At 38.5% G+C, this 17211-nt stretch overlaps 1 protein-coding gene across 2 annotated transcripts in view; it reads right to left on the reverse strand.

Moving 5' to 3' along the window:
- The window catches only part of ACC (acetyl-CoA carboxylase), a 1497654-nt gene that overhangs the window by 845488 nt on the left and 634955 nt on the right, over positions 1-17211 (reverse strand). The gene's annotated exons all lie outside the window — the stretch shown is intronic.

Consider the following 17211-nt stretch of genomic DNA (forward strand, 5'->3'; position numbering starts at 1 on the left):
TTTGGCAAAGTCCGGACAGTCTGTGACAGCCAAATCCTCTGCTTGCACCTTAACGGTGGTGGGACTGTTAGTAATCCTGGGTATAACCTCCAAGCACAAGTACATGGTGGGTGACCACCCAGGTATGAACCAACGTAAGCAGGGGTCGAGTTGTGGCGCCGAAACCACATGGAGGAACACTGCCCCTCTATGTTACCAGGCAGTACTAGGTGGTAGATGACTCTCATCAACCGCTGAAATACCACCACTTTGCTTATTGGAGGCTTGAAGTGGTGGAACCCATGTTTAGTCTCTAGAGCTAAGTTCCGGTCAACCCTTCCCTATCTCTTCCATCATGCAGTACGATTGCTGACTTTTGCGGTTATGATGAACGTCGTGGCGAGATCCAATATTCCTTACATTTCGAGGGTACAGCTCTAAAACGGTGATCGCAGGCCGGCCGCTAGTAAGTACACCGGACCGAACCTGTTGGTAACTCTCTAGGAGGCTTCCGGATCAGCTAGTGTATAATCTTGCTACCTCTACTCTGCCAGTGACTGGAGGGAGTCCGAGTAGTGTGTATGCTGGGAGCATTGTTGAGGCCTCGTTATGTCAAGGATCTGGGTATATTCTTACCATGTGTATGCCATATCCAAAAATTTCATTACTTTTTCACTTTTTAGAGCAAGCTTATCTGCGAAAAGATCTAAACCTCCCAAGTACTCCCTAATTCATTTCACAAATATACATGGCCTCAATACTAATATCAACGATGTCCATTTCCACTTGCAGTCTGCCAAACCCCATTTACTTTTTCTGACAGAATCTCAGTTATCGGCTGATTCAACTACTGCTCATTTCAGATGCCCAAATTATTTGCTGTATGATTCCTTTCGCCTCAAAGGTGGTACTTGTGCATATGTCCATTCTGATATTCCTTGTCAGAGACTTGGCAATTTGGAATCTCCTCTCTTTGATCTTCTATGGCTTAAAATCTCTCTACTTCATTGTGTCAAATTCATCTGTTGTCTCTACCGTTCTCCCAACTCCACTAATCACTTGGAGCTCTTTGACTTCCTCTCTTTGCAACTTGACTTTCTCGAGTCCAACATTCCTAACAGTGAGGTAATTTTTTTTGTGATTTTAATGTTCACAACTCCAGCTGGCTTCCGTTTTCTAGTCACACTGACCCAGCAGGTCAAGATGCTGAGGCTTTTGCAAACTAATGACCTAGCACAAATTGTTCATTTACCTACAAGAATACCAGACAATCCTAATCATACAGCCAATACGCTTGATCTTTTTCTCACAAACAACCCTTCTAAGTAAACAGTCGAAATGAGAGGTCCTTTAGGCACTTCAGATCACAACTTGGTGATTGTCTCTTCTCCAATGGAACCTTTATCTCATTGCTGTTCCCAACCTCGTGTTGTTTGGCATTACAAGAATGCAAAATGGGATGACCCGCGAGACTTCTTTTCTTTGGTCGAATTACTGTTCCAAAACTTCTGATCTCAACGTTTGCTCAGATCATGTCAGTGAAATTATTCTTGCAGGAATGGAATCCTTTATCCCATACTCCACTTTAAAATCACGTCCTTTATTTAAACCTTGGTTTTCCAATAAATGTGCTAAGGCTGTTCAAGAGAAGAAAGTTGCATATAGTAATTGGCTTGTTTCTAATTCTTCAATTTCATTTTCTGCCTACACCAAAGCTCGCAACAATAGTAAAGCAGTTATTAATCAGTCCAAACTAGAGTTTGAACAGGCTAAGAGTAGAAAACTTGCTTCTTACCCTAATGGTAGCCGAGCATACTGGTCTCTTGCCAAAGCTATTCGCCGCAACTTTTGCCCATCTCTGCCCAAACCAGATGGTTCTGTTGTCACTTCAGCCAAGCATAAAGCTGACCTGCTAGCATCCCATTTTCCTTCCAGCTCATGTATTAATGATCTTGATAAAACACCTCCCACCATTCCTAACACGCTCCATTCAATGCCTCCTGTGGTCTTCCGTCAAAAAGATATCAGAAGGATTTTGATGAATCTTGATGCTAAGAAAGCTCCAGGTCCTTATGGTATTTCTCCACTTGTTCTCAAAACCTGTGCTCCTGAACTTACTCCTATTCTTTGCCGCCTTTTTTCACTTTCTTATTCCAAAGGTGTTTTTCCTTCTGCTTGGAAATTTGCTCATATCCAGCCAGTTCCTAAAAAGGGCGACAAATCCCTCCCATTCAATTATCGTCCCATTGCAATTACTTCTACTCTTTCTAAAGTAATGGAGAAATCAATTAACCGCCAACTCTTAAACTACCTAGACATCTTCCATCTGATCAACGATCGCCAGTATGGATTCCGTCAGTGTCGATCCACTGGTGATATTCTGGCTTATGTTACCCATTTATGGACTAATTCAATGGAAAGGTTCGGTGAAACACAAGTAATTGCTCTTGACATCTCAAAGGCTTTTGATCGTGTTTGGCATAAAAGTCTTCTAAACAAGCTTCCATCTTATGGTTTCCCAACTGGTTTTAGTAATTGGTTATCCAGTTTTCTCTATGATCGCTCACTGAGGGTGATGGTAGATGGCTCTCTGTCTTCTATCTTCTCCACTGATGCCGGTGTCCCCCAAGGTTCAATTCTTTCCCCCACACTTTTCCTCTTGTACATTAATGACCTTCTTCCATTGACTGGAAATCCTATCCATAGTTTTGCCAATGATAGCACACTGCATTCAACTTTCCATTTTGAGAAACCTTGTCCTGCTCAATCAGCTTCAACTTCTCGAAAATCTGCTACCAATTCCTTAAATGCCGATCTCCAGGTAATTCTCCAGTGGGGCAAAGACAACTTAGTTGATTTCAACCCTTCAAAAACTCAGTCTTGTCTTATATCTCGCAAAATGGATTCTTCTGCTCCTATGTTTATCTTTATTGACACTCCAATTTCAAGGCAAAATGATATATCTGTTTTGGGGATTACCCTGACTTCTAATCTCTCTTGGCACAAGCACGTTACAAATATTGCTTCCTCTGCATCTAAAAAACTTGGTTTTCTCTTTCGCTCTTGGCGTTACTTTTCTTCCCAACAGCTGCTCACTCTGTATAAATCGCAAATCCGCCCTGCCATGGAATATTGTTCCCACATCTGGGGTGGTGCCCACAAAACCTCTCTCAGGCTTCTTGATTACATTCAGAAGAGGGCAGTTAGGTTAATTAATGATTCATCTCTAGCAGAGTCTCTCCACTTGCTTTCTCATAGACGTACTGTTTCTGCTGCATGCCTCTTCTACAGATACTTCTATGGGCACTGTTCTTCTGAATTGGCTTCTATAATTCCCGCTCTCTCTTTCAAAACAGTCCGAACACGTGCTGCCACCAGTCAACTTCGATTTACTGTCCAACTTCAAACCCACAGAACCAACTTTTCATCTTCCTCATTTATTCATTCAACTGCCATTTTCTGGAACAACCTTCCTTCATATGTATTTCCTGAAAATTACAATCTACAGAAGTTCAAGTGCAATGTCAACAAATATCTTCTTTTGTCTTCTCAACATCCAACCCAAGCACTGTACTAAGTACTATAGGTTCTAATACCTCTCGTGTTTGGGGTTCACATAAAAAAAAAGAAAAAAAAAAAAAAAAAAGTAGTAGCTTTCAGAATTTTAATTCTGCTCCTGAAAATCAGCATGCATTAGAAGCCCATTTAACTCACTTCTACTTAATTGATACACGCTTCAGGTATAATTTCTGAACAGAGGCATCAAACACATCAGGAGAGAGGGGTGCTGGGGATTTCAGGGACCGATGGCAGTCATCATGAAACAATAAGTACATGGGATGTGCTAGGGTAACTAAGAATAAGAATAGGTGCATGCATAATTGCATGTACACTAATGCTGAAAGTATAGCGAATAAATTTGATGAATTTAAAGTGCTGGTCGAGACATCAAATGATATATTGTTGGGATATCAAAGATGTCGTGTCACACAGATACTAGTAATGCAGAATTGGAATTTGGGGAGTAAAATGTGCGGAGGAAGGACACACAGATAGGAAGGGAGGAGGGGTTATGCTGTTAATTAAGAAAAACATAAAATCAAACGAGGTGCATCCAGTTGACATAGATGGACAGTACAATGTTGAGTCAGTTTGGTGTGACATAAGCACTGGGAAAGCAAAAATAAGAGTAGGAGTGTGTAATAGGCCTAATAACTCAAATGAGTACAACGAACAAAGGTACAGAGAAATAGAGTGGGCTAGTAAATCAGAATGTCTCATAATGGAGGATTTTAACTTCCCAGATATTGAGTGGAACTCGCACGCTACAAAGACTTTTGTGGATTTATTGGATGATTGTTTTCGACAGCAGTATGTTCGAGAGGCAACCAGAGAAGGTAATACACTTTATCTGGTTATCAGTAATGATTATTCATGTATTAAGAATTTGCAGAAAAAGGACCCATTAGGTGGCAGTGATCACAGAGTACTGATGTGGGATTTACTTAATGATATAATTACCATCTGAGGTCACTGGGTAAAGATGCACTGCAGGATCATCTAGACATCATCTAAAGGAAAGGGTTTTTGCTTCCGTAAAGATGACTACAGTGGTCTCAGACAGTTTTTAAATTTTGTACAGTGGGACCAACTGATGATGTTACCAACAGAAAATTCTAATTGGGAAGCATTCAAGGAATTAATAGTGGAAGCTACTAAACTTTTCACACCAATTAAGAAATATTGTTCAAGGTTTAGGCCTAAATGGTTGTCAAATGTACAAATTAGATTCCTGGCAGAGAAGAAAAATGCATGGGAAGCATATAAATTATCAGGTGACAGAAGCCTACGGCAGATATAAGCTAGTCTGTAATCAAGTCACAAAGGATTAAGCAATGGAAGGCAGATTACGATAAATCTTTGGCAAATGATGCTAAGAAAAACAGCAAGGATTTCTTTACTTATATAAACTCTAAAAGGAAGGGGATGATCAGATTGGTCCTTGATATCAATGGTTCAACTGTTGATATCCTGCTCAGATAGCAAACAAACTGAATGAGTATTTTGCATCTACATTCACATATGAGTAGTTATTAAGCAAGGAAAATGCCAGAATTTTATCAAAATTTAACAGAGTGCTTAATGATTTTGTAATAACTTAGAGCAAAGTGGAGGAGAAATTGTTGAAGTTAAACATAAGAAAGGCACCTGGGATGCATGAAATCTATCCAGTTATATTAAAGGAGGTGGCAAAGTAACCAAGCAAACCCTTAGCCATAATTATGAGAGCATCCTTAGACTCAGGGGAAGTCCACGTGAACTGGAGATGTTGAAAAGTATCCCCAATTCACAAAAGTGGATCGAAGGGTGACACTAGTAATTACAGACCAGTTAGTTTAACTTCTGTTCTGGGTAAAGCAATGGCATCACTGGGTAAAGATGCACTGCAGGATCATATAGACAAGACTGCAGCAATAATTCGGACACAGCATGGGTCCGTTAAAGGAAAGTCTTGTCTGAAAAAATTGATTGGATACTATGATGTGAAAAAGGAACTGGATGCAAAAAATAATTTTGATATCATATACTTTGATTTCAGGAAAGCTTTTGACACTGTTGCACATGAAAGACTACTGTACAAATTGGAGCAGAATGGTATTAAAGGTAAGTTGCTACTGTGGATAAAACGGTGGATGCTATACTCTTTGTGGACTAATGTTATTAGTGGAGTCCCACAGGGTTTGGTGTTGGGCCCACTGTTGTTTTGTATATTGATCAATGATATTGATATAGGTATATCAGGCTTAGTAGTGTAATGGCAGTGTGCTACTGCAACAGGATCTAGAAAATTTGGGCAGATGGGCTGAGAAGTGGCAGCTGAAGGTTAACATTGACAAATGCAAAGTACTGCAAATGAATAGAAGTAACCCTAGAGAAACGTAAAAACTGTGTGGTACTACACACTTAGGGTGGTAAAAAATGGGAGTAATTGTGCAGTGTAGACAGTCAGCCAGAGAAGTTCATAGGGTATTGTCAATGACATACAGGAATTTTGCTAGTAGGGAAAAGGAAGTGATTATCCCTTTGTATAAGGCAATGGTCAGGTCACATCTTCAGTACTGCGTACAAATGTACGCAGTACTGAATCTACATCTTTTAGGAAGGATGTAGATTTGCTTGAGTGTGTACAGAGAAGGGCAACAAGATTGGTGAGAAGAATGAAAGGATCCTCTTACCAAGAGAGGGGTAAGTTCTGCAAATTGCAGCGGCTGGATGTAGGTACCTGCAAGGTGAGCTGATTGAGGTTTATAATGACTTGAATGGGTTGAACATGCTGAATTCTGATGGGATTCTTCTATTTGCTCAGACTACAAACCTAAGGGGGCATAAATTCAAATTTAGGAAAGACAGTTGTAGAGCAGATGTGTGGAAATTTGCCTTTAGCCAGTGGGTGGTTAATTGCTGGAACAAACTTCCATCTGTCGTTGTGGAAGTTGATAGCTTAAATAAATTCAAGGAGGAAGTGGACAAACTTTTACAAGGAATGGTTGTGTTAATTTTTTTATTATTTATTGTTTATTATTATTTTTTTTTGGCTGATTATACATAAGCTCATATGCTTGCTTTCTTGCATCCTATGCCTCTATTATATATTGCTTACACCTGCAGAAACTGAAACCAGCACGTCCAGGTGAAAGGCAAAAATGTTAAATACTTACACGACACCTGACAGAATTTTTATACAATTACAGGTAACCCTCGAATAACACGGTAGTTAAGTTCCAATAAAAGCTCGTGTAATGCGAAACCATATTATATGGGACTAATAACCAGTACATAAAATGGGGTTTAGTCCGAAAGCTAACAAAAATACATAATTTTTTATAACTATCGGAAACTTATTTTTTATTAAAAATTGTAATACCTGAACAAACATCTTATAAACTGTGATACATACATGTCAGATAATGTACGTTCATTTAATTTTCTTCCTCTTCATAGATGCTAAGCACAATCAAACGAGAATGTTTTCTCTATTGCAGAATATCTTCACCTTTTGAACTTTCTTCTGCAACACCTAGCTTTCATGTATTATCTGCTCTCTTTAAAAAATCAGTATTCTGGGATTGTTTGCTTTTGCTTGATAGATCTTTGTAAATTACATGATATGGTGCTAAGCATTTTTGAAGCTCCATTTTGAACTTTGTGTTCCGTTCAGTCGAAGGAGCTGCATTAAAAAAATAAGATTCTAATTGCTCGGCTAAGTTTATGCCTTCCAGGATGCTTTTTAGCGTAAAATTTGGAACTTCAGAATTTTCATCTGCGCTGTCATCCTCTGAACTGATTTGGTTTACCTCCGATGCCATTTTCACCAAATCCACTTTGCCAGCCACTTTTTCTACCAGAAATTCTTGAACGTCTTATGTAGTCATATCATCAAACCCTTCTTCTCCTACTGACTTAGCAAGTTGTTCTACTATCACACTGATTCTTTTTTCTACCAGTTCAACCATATTTCCTGAATGAACTTATTCTGGTCATACGTTTTGTCAACATGCATTTAATGTTGACAGTTTTACTTCTGTGAATGATAAAGATATGATTCCGATACATTCCACAATTTAAAAAGTGTTTCCATGCCTTCATCCCTTCAATAGAATCAGAATCAATTTTTTTCAAAATCCATTGGAATGATTTTCTGATGTAGTGAGTTTTAAAAGTATAGATATAATGCTTTGATCTAATGGCTGAATTAAAGAAGTTATATTAGTTTTCCCTAGATGACAAAAAACAATTTAGAAACCATTCTTAAAATAAATCAGCAGTTACCTAAATTATGACTAAGTTCTTTAGGCATGGATGGAATGGGAGTACCAATAAATGATAGATATTTATCGAATCTCAATTTTGGCCAATTATCAGGTCATCATAGCACAAGAAGCTTATGATTTGGAATACATGTTAAGAAAACTGCATCTTACATATAATATCAATATCAATTTTACAAAAACAAATTCCCTAAGCATAGTGGAGTAGCTAGATGAATTGAAGGTTACACAATCTATACATCTAAAACCTGTTGACTTCTTTAAGTATCTTGGATGTATTAACTAAGGATATATTGGGGAAAGAGGAACTTAGTACTCGAATTGATCAAAGTAGAAGATTCTCTGTGCCCTCAATACTATATGGTGGGAAAACAATATCTCCCTTAGAACAAAAAAACATATCAGAAAGTCATTAATGGAATCGGTACTTTGTTACGAATGTTAGGCGGACACTGAAAGAGGGTGACAAATAGAAGCTTAAGGGACTAGAGATGGACTACCTTCATCAAAGTGCTACAGTTTCCAAGGTTGAGAGGGTTACAAACGAGGATATTAGAAGGTGCTTGCACACAGATGAAGATATAATAGAATGAACTGAAAACAAGAGGCTGAGATGGTTTGGATATCTTCTACACACGAATGAAGAGAGATGGCCAAAAATTTTATATGAGTGGATACTACAAGGGAAGAGAAAACAAGGACATGCAATATCAGCTATGAGGGAAAGAAATGTAAAAGTGGAAGATACTCAAGTTCGGCGACTTTGGAAAATGAGAACGACAAGGTGATGATGTGTCATATTAAGTCGAACTGACATAGAGTGAAGGAAGTAACCAAGCCATTAACAATAATTATGAGAGGGGTTTGGGTTTAGGGAAAGTGCCTATGGACTGGAGATGTGCAAATGTATCCCTAATTTACAAAGTGAGATCTTCTGTTCCAGGGAAAATAATGGAATCACTGGTTAACGAAATAATGCAGACAGGAATGCAATTATACTGCAGTCACAGCACAGATTAATTATTTTGCAATATTTTATATTAGCAAAGATCTTTTAATGTGTGCCTTTGGCTGTTTCTGTGGGGGCACTGGAACAAGTACTACTGCTGTTTAGTAAATGGATTTCATATGTGAAGAATCATCACTGCAAGTAACACTGGCATCTGTTGTTTGTAGTTTTCTTACATCAACAGATACATTTGAAAAAGATTCAGAATCCACATAACTTGAATAAAATTCTATTTTAATATGAGATAACATATTATAAAGAGCTGATTCAATGTTATCAGCTTCAATGTACTTTCCACTATGTTCCTTTTCACTCCTGATGTCCCATAATAATTTACACTTTAGACTAAAATTTTATAAGAAAACAATTTTTATACAAAATTTTATCAATAGACAAACATTAAGGATGATGTTCTGTTTTTCACAAACTAAAGGATTAAAATTCAGCAAGCATAATCTTCGAAAAATATTACTGTTTCTTCTTATGGAAAATAATAAACTAGATAAAATAACTTCAACATAAGCAAATCAAAAATACCAAACTATATAAATCTAAACAAGACCACAGTTATAGTTCAGACACAGCATGGGTTTTTTAAGGGGAAGCCTTGTCTAAGAAATTTGATTGCATACTATGATATAGTCACAAAGAAACTGGATGGAAAAAATAATATTGAAATCATACTTTGATTTTAGGAAAGCTTTTGATATTGTTGCACATTGAAGACTACTGTACAATTTAGAGAAGTATGGCACTAAGGGCAAGTTGCTACTATAGACAAAGGGTTAGTTGAGTGGGAGAAGACAGATTGGTTATCAATGGATGCCACTCTTCAACTCTTCATGGACTAATGTTATTAGTAGAGTTACCCAATGTTTTGTGTTGGGCTCATTGTTCTTTTCTGTATTTATCAATGATATTGATGAAGGTATATCAGGCTTCATGTCCAACTTTGCCGACAATATGAAAGTTGGAAGGCTTGTTAATGACAGTACTCTACTGCACCAGGATCTAGAAAAGTTGAGCAAATGGGCTGTAAGGCAGGAACTGAAGTTTAACATTGACAAATGCAAAGTACTGCATGTGGGTAGCAGTAACCCCATAGTCGTGTACCAATTGTGTTGTACTACACTCAGGGAATTGGAGAATAAAAAAGACCTGGGAGTAATTGTACAGTCAGATATGAAATTTTCTGAGCAGTGCAGATGCTCAAGGAGTCTTGTCAATGATATACAGGAACTTTTATATAGGAATTATCCCCTTGTATAAGGCAATGGTCAGGCAACATCTTGAGTACTGCATATTTGGCCTCAATTTGGGAAAGACAGAGCTTCTGGAAGAGGTACAGAGAAGGAAACAAGATTGGTGAGTGGAACAAAGGGCTGCTCTTATGAAGAAAGGCTTAAGTTCTGCAAATTGTAGTCTTTAGAGCCTAGGCACCTAGGAGGTGATCTGATTTAAGTGTTTAAGGTTTTGAATGGTTTGAGCAAGCTCAATGATGATGGGATTCTTTCTCTTGCTCAGATTATGCACCTGAAGTTACGTTAATTCAATTTAAGGAGAGAAAGTCTGTTTAAGGGCACAAAAGGTGATATAGTTGTAAACGTTGGCACTAATGATATTAAGAGTAGGAGACCAGCAGAATTACTTAACAAGTACAGGTCACTGTTGAAAAAAAGCCATGAATTAGGGTTGAATTTGAAAGTGTCTGCAATTCTGCACAGAAACAATAGGATGGAGTATATGATGAGAGCCTTGTCGATCAATTCGGCCCTGGAAAGATTGTGCAAGGCTCAAGGGGTAGAATTTTGGTCTGTACTTGTTATCAGGAGAGACTGCTTCTACAGGGATGGAATACACTTAAATAGAAAGGGTGCAAGAATGTTTGCTGATGCTATCGAGGCAGTGTTAGGTGGGTCGGAAAACTGCTAGATGGGGGGGATACACGGACTAATAGATTAATAGTAGCCACTAGCAGAGGCGAAAGTGATTCTTGCACTGCTTCTAATGGAATGAGTAGCAGCCTGGAAAATAAGATGCAGGATAATTCAGAGACTGCTGGGAATCATTGGGGTACAAGTAAACACATGGGTTGTTAGGGTAGCTAAGAATAGAAACAGGTGCATGTATACTTGCGTTGTAGACCAATACTAGGAGTTTAGTAAATGAATTTGATGAATTTGAGGTATTGCTCAAAACATCAAAGACAGATATTATTGGGATTTCAGAGATGTGGTGTCACGCAGATATAAGGAATGCAGAACTGGAATTTGGGGAGTACAATGTCTACAGAAAGGATAGACAGGATAGGAAGGGAGGAGTGGTTATGCTATTAGTTAAGAAATACATAAAATCCAAGGAAGTCAAGCCAGTCAACATCGCTGGACAGTGCAGTGTCGAGTCAGTTTGGTGTGACATAAGCATCAGGACATAAAAATTGAGAGTAGGAGTGTGCTATAGATGAGTGCCTAATGACTCTCATGAGTATAATAAGAAACTGTACAGGGAAATAGAGTGGGCCAGTAAATCAGAGAGTCTTACAATGGGGGATTTTAATTTCCCAGATATTGACTGGAATTTGGGGGCTGGTCACTCACACATTCGCAAGGCTTTTGTGGATTTATTGGATGATTGTTTTCTACATCAGCATGTTCGGGAGGCAACTAGAGGGAGTAATACTCTGGATTTGATTATCAGTAGGGATTCTTCAAGCATTAAGAATCTGCAGATAAATGAACCACTAGGTGGCAGTGATCACAGTGTGCTGAAGTGGGATTTACTCAAAGAGGTAACTACCATTAGGAGTAAGGGGAAGGGTTATTGCTTTCGTAAAGGCGACTACGATGGACTGAGACAGTATTTAAATTCTATACAGTGGGACCAACTGATGATGTTACCAACAGAAAAATTCAAAATGGGAAGCATTCAAAGGACTTATCTTGGAAGCTACTATGCTTTACATAGAAATATTGTTATTATCCAACTAAGAAATATTGTTCAAGGTTTAGGCCTAAATGGATGTCAGATGCACTCATAAGACATATGGCAGAGAAGAAAAATGCATGGGATACATACAAATTAACAAGTGACACAGAAGCCCATGATAGATACAAGTTGATCTGTAACCAAGTTACAAAGGAGGTTAGGCAGGCGAAGGCAGATTACGAGAAATCTTTGGCAAGGGATGCAAAGAAAAACAGCAAAGAGTTCTTTACTTATGTAAACTCTAGACGGAATGGGATGAATCAGATTGGTCCACTTGATATCAATGGGTCAACTGTTGATGATCCTGCTCAGGTAGCTAACAAACTAAATGAATATTTTGCATCGACATTCACACATGAGGAGTTATTTAGCGAGGGGAAAGCCAGAGGTGTATTCAACTCTAGCAGTAAGCTAGAGAATCTTGTAATAACTGAGAGTAAAGTGGAGGAGAAATTGTTGAAGATAAAAACAAGAAAGGCACCTGGGGTGGATGGGATCTATCCAGTTATATTAAAGGAGGCAGCAAAGGAAGTAAGCAAACCCTTAGCCATAATTATGAGAGCTTCCTTGGACTCAGGGGAGGTACCCATGGACTGGAGATGTGCAAATGTGACCCCAATTCACAAAGGAGGATCAAAGGCTGACACAAGTAATTATAGACCTGTGAGTTTAACTTCTGCCCTCGGGAAATTAATGGAGGCACTTGTTAAAGGAGCACTGCAGGATCATCTAGACAAGAATTCAGTTATAGCTTGGACAGAGCATGGTTTTGTTAAGGGGAAGTCTTGCCTGACCAATTTGATTGGATACTATGATGCAGTCACAAAGGAACTGGATGCGGGGAATAACTTTGATATTATATACTTGGATCTTAGAAAGGCTTTTGATACTGTTGCACATGGAAGACTGCTGCACAAATTGGAGCAGTGTGGCATTGGAGGCAAACTGCTGCTATGGATAAAGGGGTGGTTGAGGGGGAGAAGACGGAGAGTGGTAATCAATGGACACTGCTCATTGTGGACTAATGTTATTAGTGGAGACCCTCAGGGTTCAGTATTGGGTCCATTATTGTTTTCTGTATTTATAAATGATACTGATGATGGTATATCAAGCTTAATGTCCAAGTTTCCAGACGATACGAAGGTTGGTAGGGTTGTCAAGGACACTACTGACACTATGCTGCTGCAACAGGATCTGGAAAGGTTGAGCAGATGGGCTGAGAGGTGGCAAATGAAGTTTAACATTGACAAATGTAAAGTACTACACATGGGAAACAGCAACCCCAGAGCAAACTATCAACTCTGTGGTACTGCACTGACAGTGGTAAAGAATGAAAGGGACCTGGCGCTGGTTGTGCAGGCAGATATGAAGTTCTCTGAGCAGTGCAGGCGGGCTGCAAGAGTAGCTCATAGGAATTTTTCTAGCAGGAATAAGGAGATGATTATTCCCTTGTATAAGGCAATGGTCAGGCCACACCTAGAGTACTGTATACAGGTCTCTAGGCCTCATTTCAAGAAGGATGTAGAGCTGCTGGAACGAGTACAGAGAAGGACAACAAGATTAGTGAATGGAACAAAGGGGTGGTCTTATGAAGAAAGGCTTAAGTTTTGCAAATTACAGTGTCTGGAGACTAGGCACCAGCGAGGTGATCTGATAGAGGTGTATAAAGCCTCGAATGGTTTGAGAATGCTCAATGCTGATGGGATTCTTCCTCTTGCTCAGAATAATCACCCGAGAGGGCATAAATTCAAATTGAGGAAAGACAGATGTAGGATAGACGTGCGGAAATTTGCCTTTATCCAGCGGGTGGTTGGTTGGTGGAACACACTTCCATCCCTTGTCGTGGAAGTCGATAGCCTAAATAAGCTTAAGGCTCAGCTGGACAGGTATTTCGAACGAACAGATGGGTGAAGTGGAAGTGGTTATTTTTTTTTTTTTTTTTGGCTGATGCTGCATAAGCTTGCTTTCTTGCATCAAATGCCTCTACTAATGCTAATGCTAACAGAAGAGATATACAGAAATTTGACTTAGTGGGCGGTTAATTACTGAAACAAACTTCCATCTCTCATTGTGGAAGCCGACAGCTAAAATAAATTTAAGGCAGAAATAGACAAACTTTTTGAGCGAATGGCTGGGTAAAATGGGATTTTTTTTTTTGGCTAATACTGTATAACCTTGTTTTCTTGCATCTTTTGCCTCTATTACTGCAAAGCTAATTTGAAGATATCAAGTCCACAGGGACCTCTCCCGAATGCTCCCATAATTATGACTAAAGGTTTGCTTACCTCCTTTGCTACCTCTCTTATTATTATTAAATAAATTCCATCCACCCCTTTTTCATTTCAGAAGAATCCCATCAGCATGCTCAATGCTGATGGGACTCTTCCTCAGATTCAGAGATCACCTGAGAGGATATAAATTCAAACTGAGAAAAGACAGTTGTAGGATAGACGTGCAGAAGTTTGCCTTTAGCCAGCGGGTGGTTGATTGTTGGAAAAAAACTTCTACTTCTACTTCCACTTCTACAATGACAGATTTTGCAAATCTGTCATTGTAGAAGTGGATAACTTAAATAGATTCAAGGCAGAACCAGAAAAACATTGGGAGCAAGTGGATGGGTGAAATCAGAAGGGTGATTTTTTTTTTTTTTTTTGATTGATGCTATATAAGCTTGCTTTCTTGCATTGTGTGCATTTACTAATGCTAATGTTAGGCTTCAGCAATTTCTCTTCCATTTTCCTTTCATTTATAACAAAATCATTTAGCTCTGTTAGACTTTGACAAACTCCTGACATTCCCTCCCTAAAGAACTCCACACATGCGGTAGAAGCAAAATTACTATTTGGTTTGTCAGCAATCTAAGTAAAATCATTAAAAGTGAAACCATCAACATTTTTTGTACCAATATGATTCAACCCCTTTTTTCTACTGTTAATATAAGTAAAGATGTCTTTACTTCTTTTATTGGTATTCTTTGCCAGTGACTTCTTGCAAGCTGCCTTAGCTTGCCTAACCTCTTTTGAGATTTGATTACAATAAAAAATATGCTAATAAATTAGTTGTGTCATTCAACATTTTGGGATATAATAAAATATTGAAATAAAAATGGTGTATCAAATTAAGTTGCTATCGGGCGCCTCCGTAGCCAGCTGGGCAGGAGCAGCAGTGCGCAGCACACGCTTCTTGATTAGACTGTGGTTCGAGCCCGTCACCACCAAATACAGAGGATGCGAAAAGGTCAGGGAATGACCACTGCATATTCCCAGAGCAATATGGCCTTAGTTGCTAATGCTCCTAAGAAAAAACCAAATAACAAATAATAATAAGTTGCTATCCACAGATAGGAACATACTGGCCTTGTGGTAAGCACTGTGCTGCCAATGAAGCCATATTAATAACCAAAGTTAAAATACTGACAAAAGCATACCTGCAACAGCACCGGTCCTGCAATAAAATTAGCAGACTGGTGCTGTTGTGGTTATGTTTGAAGAGTTTTAAAATAAATAGAATTGGCACATTGTACTTCAAACTTCCTTCATTTGATTGTGGCCAGCAGGTCACCATCAAATGAAGGGTTGCAAGATAGGTTGATAGGTTGCAAGAAACAACCAATTTCATTAATAGTGTTAATGTTCCAAGCTGTGATTTTGCAAAGGAGTAAACAAGTGAATATCACATTTAGATTTAAACTAGGAAAATCTGCAACAGAAATATGAAACATTAAAAACTGTTTATGATGATTAAACATTAAAGTCGTACCAGTCTGTATGAATGCTTTAAGTAGTTCAAAATGAGGATGTTCACAATGGCTCATCAACCTCTTGAAATGAGGGGAGAGTTGCAAAATTTTGTGAAATTGTGGCAAGAGATCATTATTTGACCCTCAGAACGATGGCTGATCAGTTCGATATGGATAAGGAGATAATTCATTAAATTCTGCATGGAGATTTACAGAAAAGGAAAGAAATTTGTGCTGAACAGGAGCAGAAGCAAAGAAGAAAGTTATCATGCAGGCTTCATCCAGACTTGTCAATCCTAATTTCTGTGATTGCATTGTCACTAAAGTTGAGTGTTGGTTTGTTTGTTTGTTATTTGGTTTTTAGGAGCATTAGCAACTAAGGCCATATTGCTGCGGGATATGCGGTGGTCATTCCCTGACCTTTCCGCATCCTCCGTATTTGGTGGTGACCGGCTCGAACCCCGGTCTAATCAAGAAGCGTGTGCTACGCACTGCTGCTCCTTCCCACCTGGCTATGGATGCACCATTGATGATGAGTGTTGGGTGTTGCAGTATGACCTAGAGACTAAGTAGAGTATGCAGTGAACTTAAAAATCCTCACCAGGGCCCAAAAATTTTTGTTTATATCCTTGTAATCTGTTCAGAATCATGCGAATGCTGATCATGTTTTTCAACAAACAGGCTGTGATTCACAAGCAATTTGTCCCTGAAGGAGAGAGTCAATGCTGTGTTCTATGTACAGGTGCTTCAAACACTACTGAAGTGTATTTCCCAGACAAGTCTGCAATTTTCAGAGAGAGAGGCAGCTGGTTCTTGTTGCATGACAATGCATACTTCCATTCTGCATTTCTTGGGAAGACATTTCTACCAAAATATGGCAGTGCAAAGATCAACCATTCACCCTACTCTCCTGATCTAGCACTAGCAGACTCCTTTCTCTTTCCAAGGTGAAAGCTGCCTTCAAAAGACAGAGTTCAGGATGTTAGGGACATATAGAAAAAATATAACTGTCAAATTGATCATCTTTGGACTCTTTTCAAAGACTTTTAGATTGGTGAAATAAATGCATTAAATCAGGTGGTGATTATTTTCAATAACAATGAAATCATTTCTGAGCTCCTTCACTTTGTGTTCTTTCTTTGCAAATGTCTGAAAACTTTGCCACACCTCTTATGTATGTGACCTACTGCTTACATGTACATTACCACCATGGCATAGACACTGATATTAGAATAACATTGGTATCATACTGATATCATATGAAAATGAATCCCATCACAATCATATATATGTAATTTTTTCATTACATTCTTTAATGGAAATAAAGAAAAATATTGCCTCCATGAATATTACAACCAGAACATTTGTGAAATGAGAAATAAAACACACTGTAAACACAAAATGACAGGAGAGAAATAAAAAATATGAGTACCATCATCATCAGAACACCTATCATCCTACAATGAAAATCAGCAATATTGTTGATTTTACCACTGCCAAAGTTCTGTGAATGTTTCCTGATTAAAACTGTTAACAGCACATGTACACTGCATGTCTACACACAGTGGTATCTCCAATTTCAATGGATGTAATGATGGATTCAAGTTGCTCTTTGCAGATATTTATATATAATTAATTAGTACTGGATATTGAAATATGTTTATGATATT

This window comes from Mastigoproctus giganteus, chromosome 10 (assembly GCF_048544385.1).
Source record: "Mastigoproctus giganteus isolate SK-2022 chromosome 10, ASM4854438v1, whole genome shotgun sequence".
NCBI lineage: Eukaryota > Metazoa > Arthropoda > Arachnida > Uropygi > Thelyphonidae > Mastigoproctus > Mastigoproctus giganteus.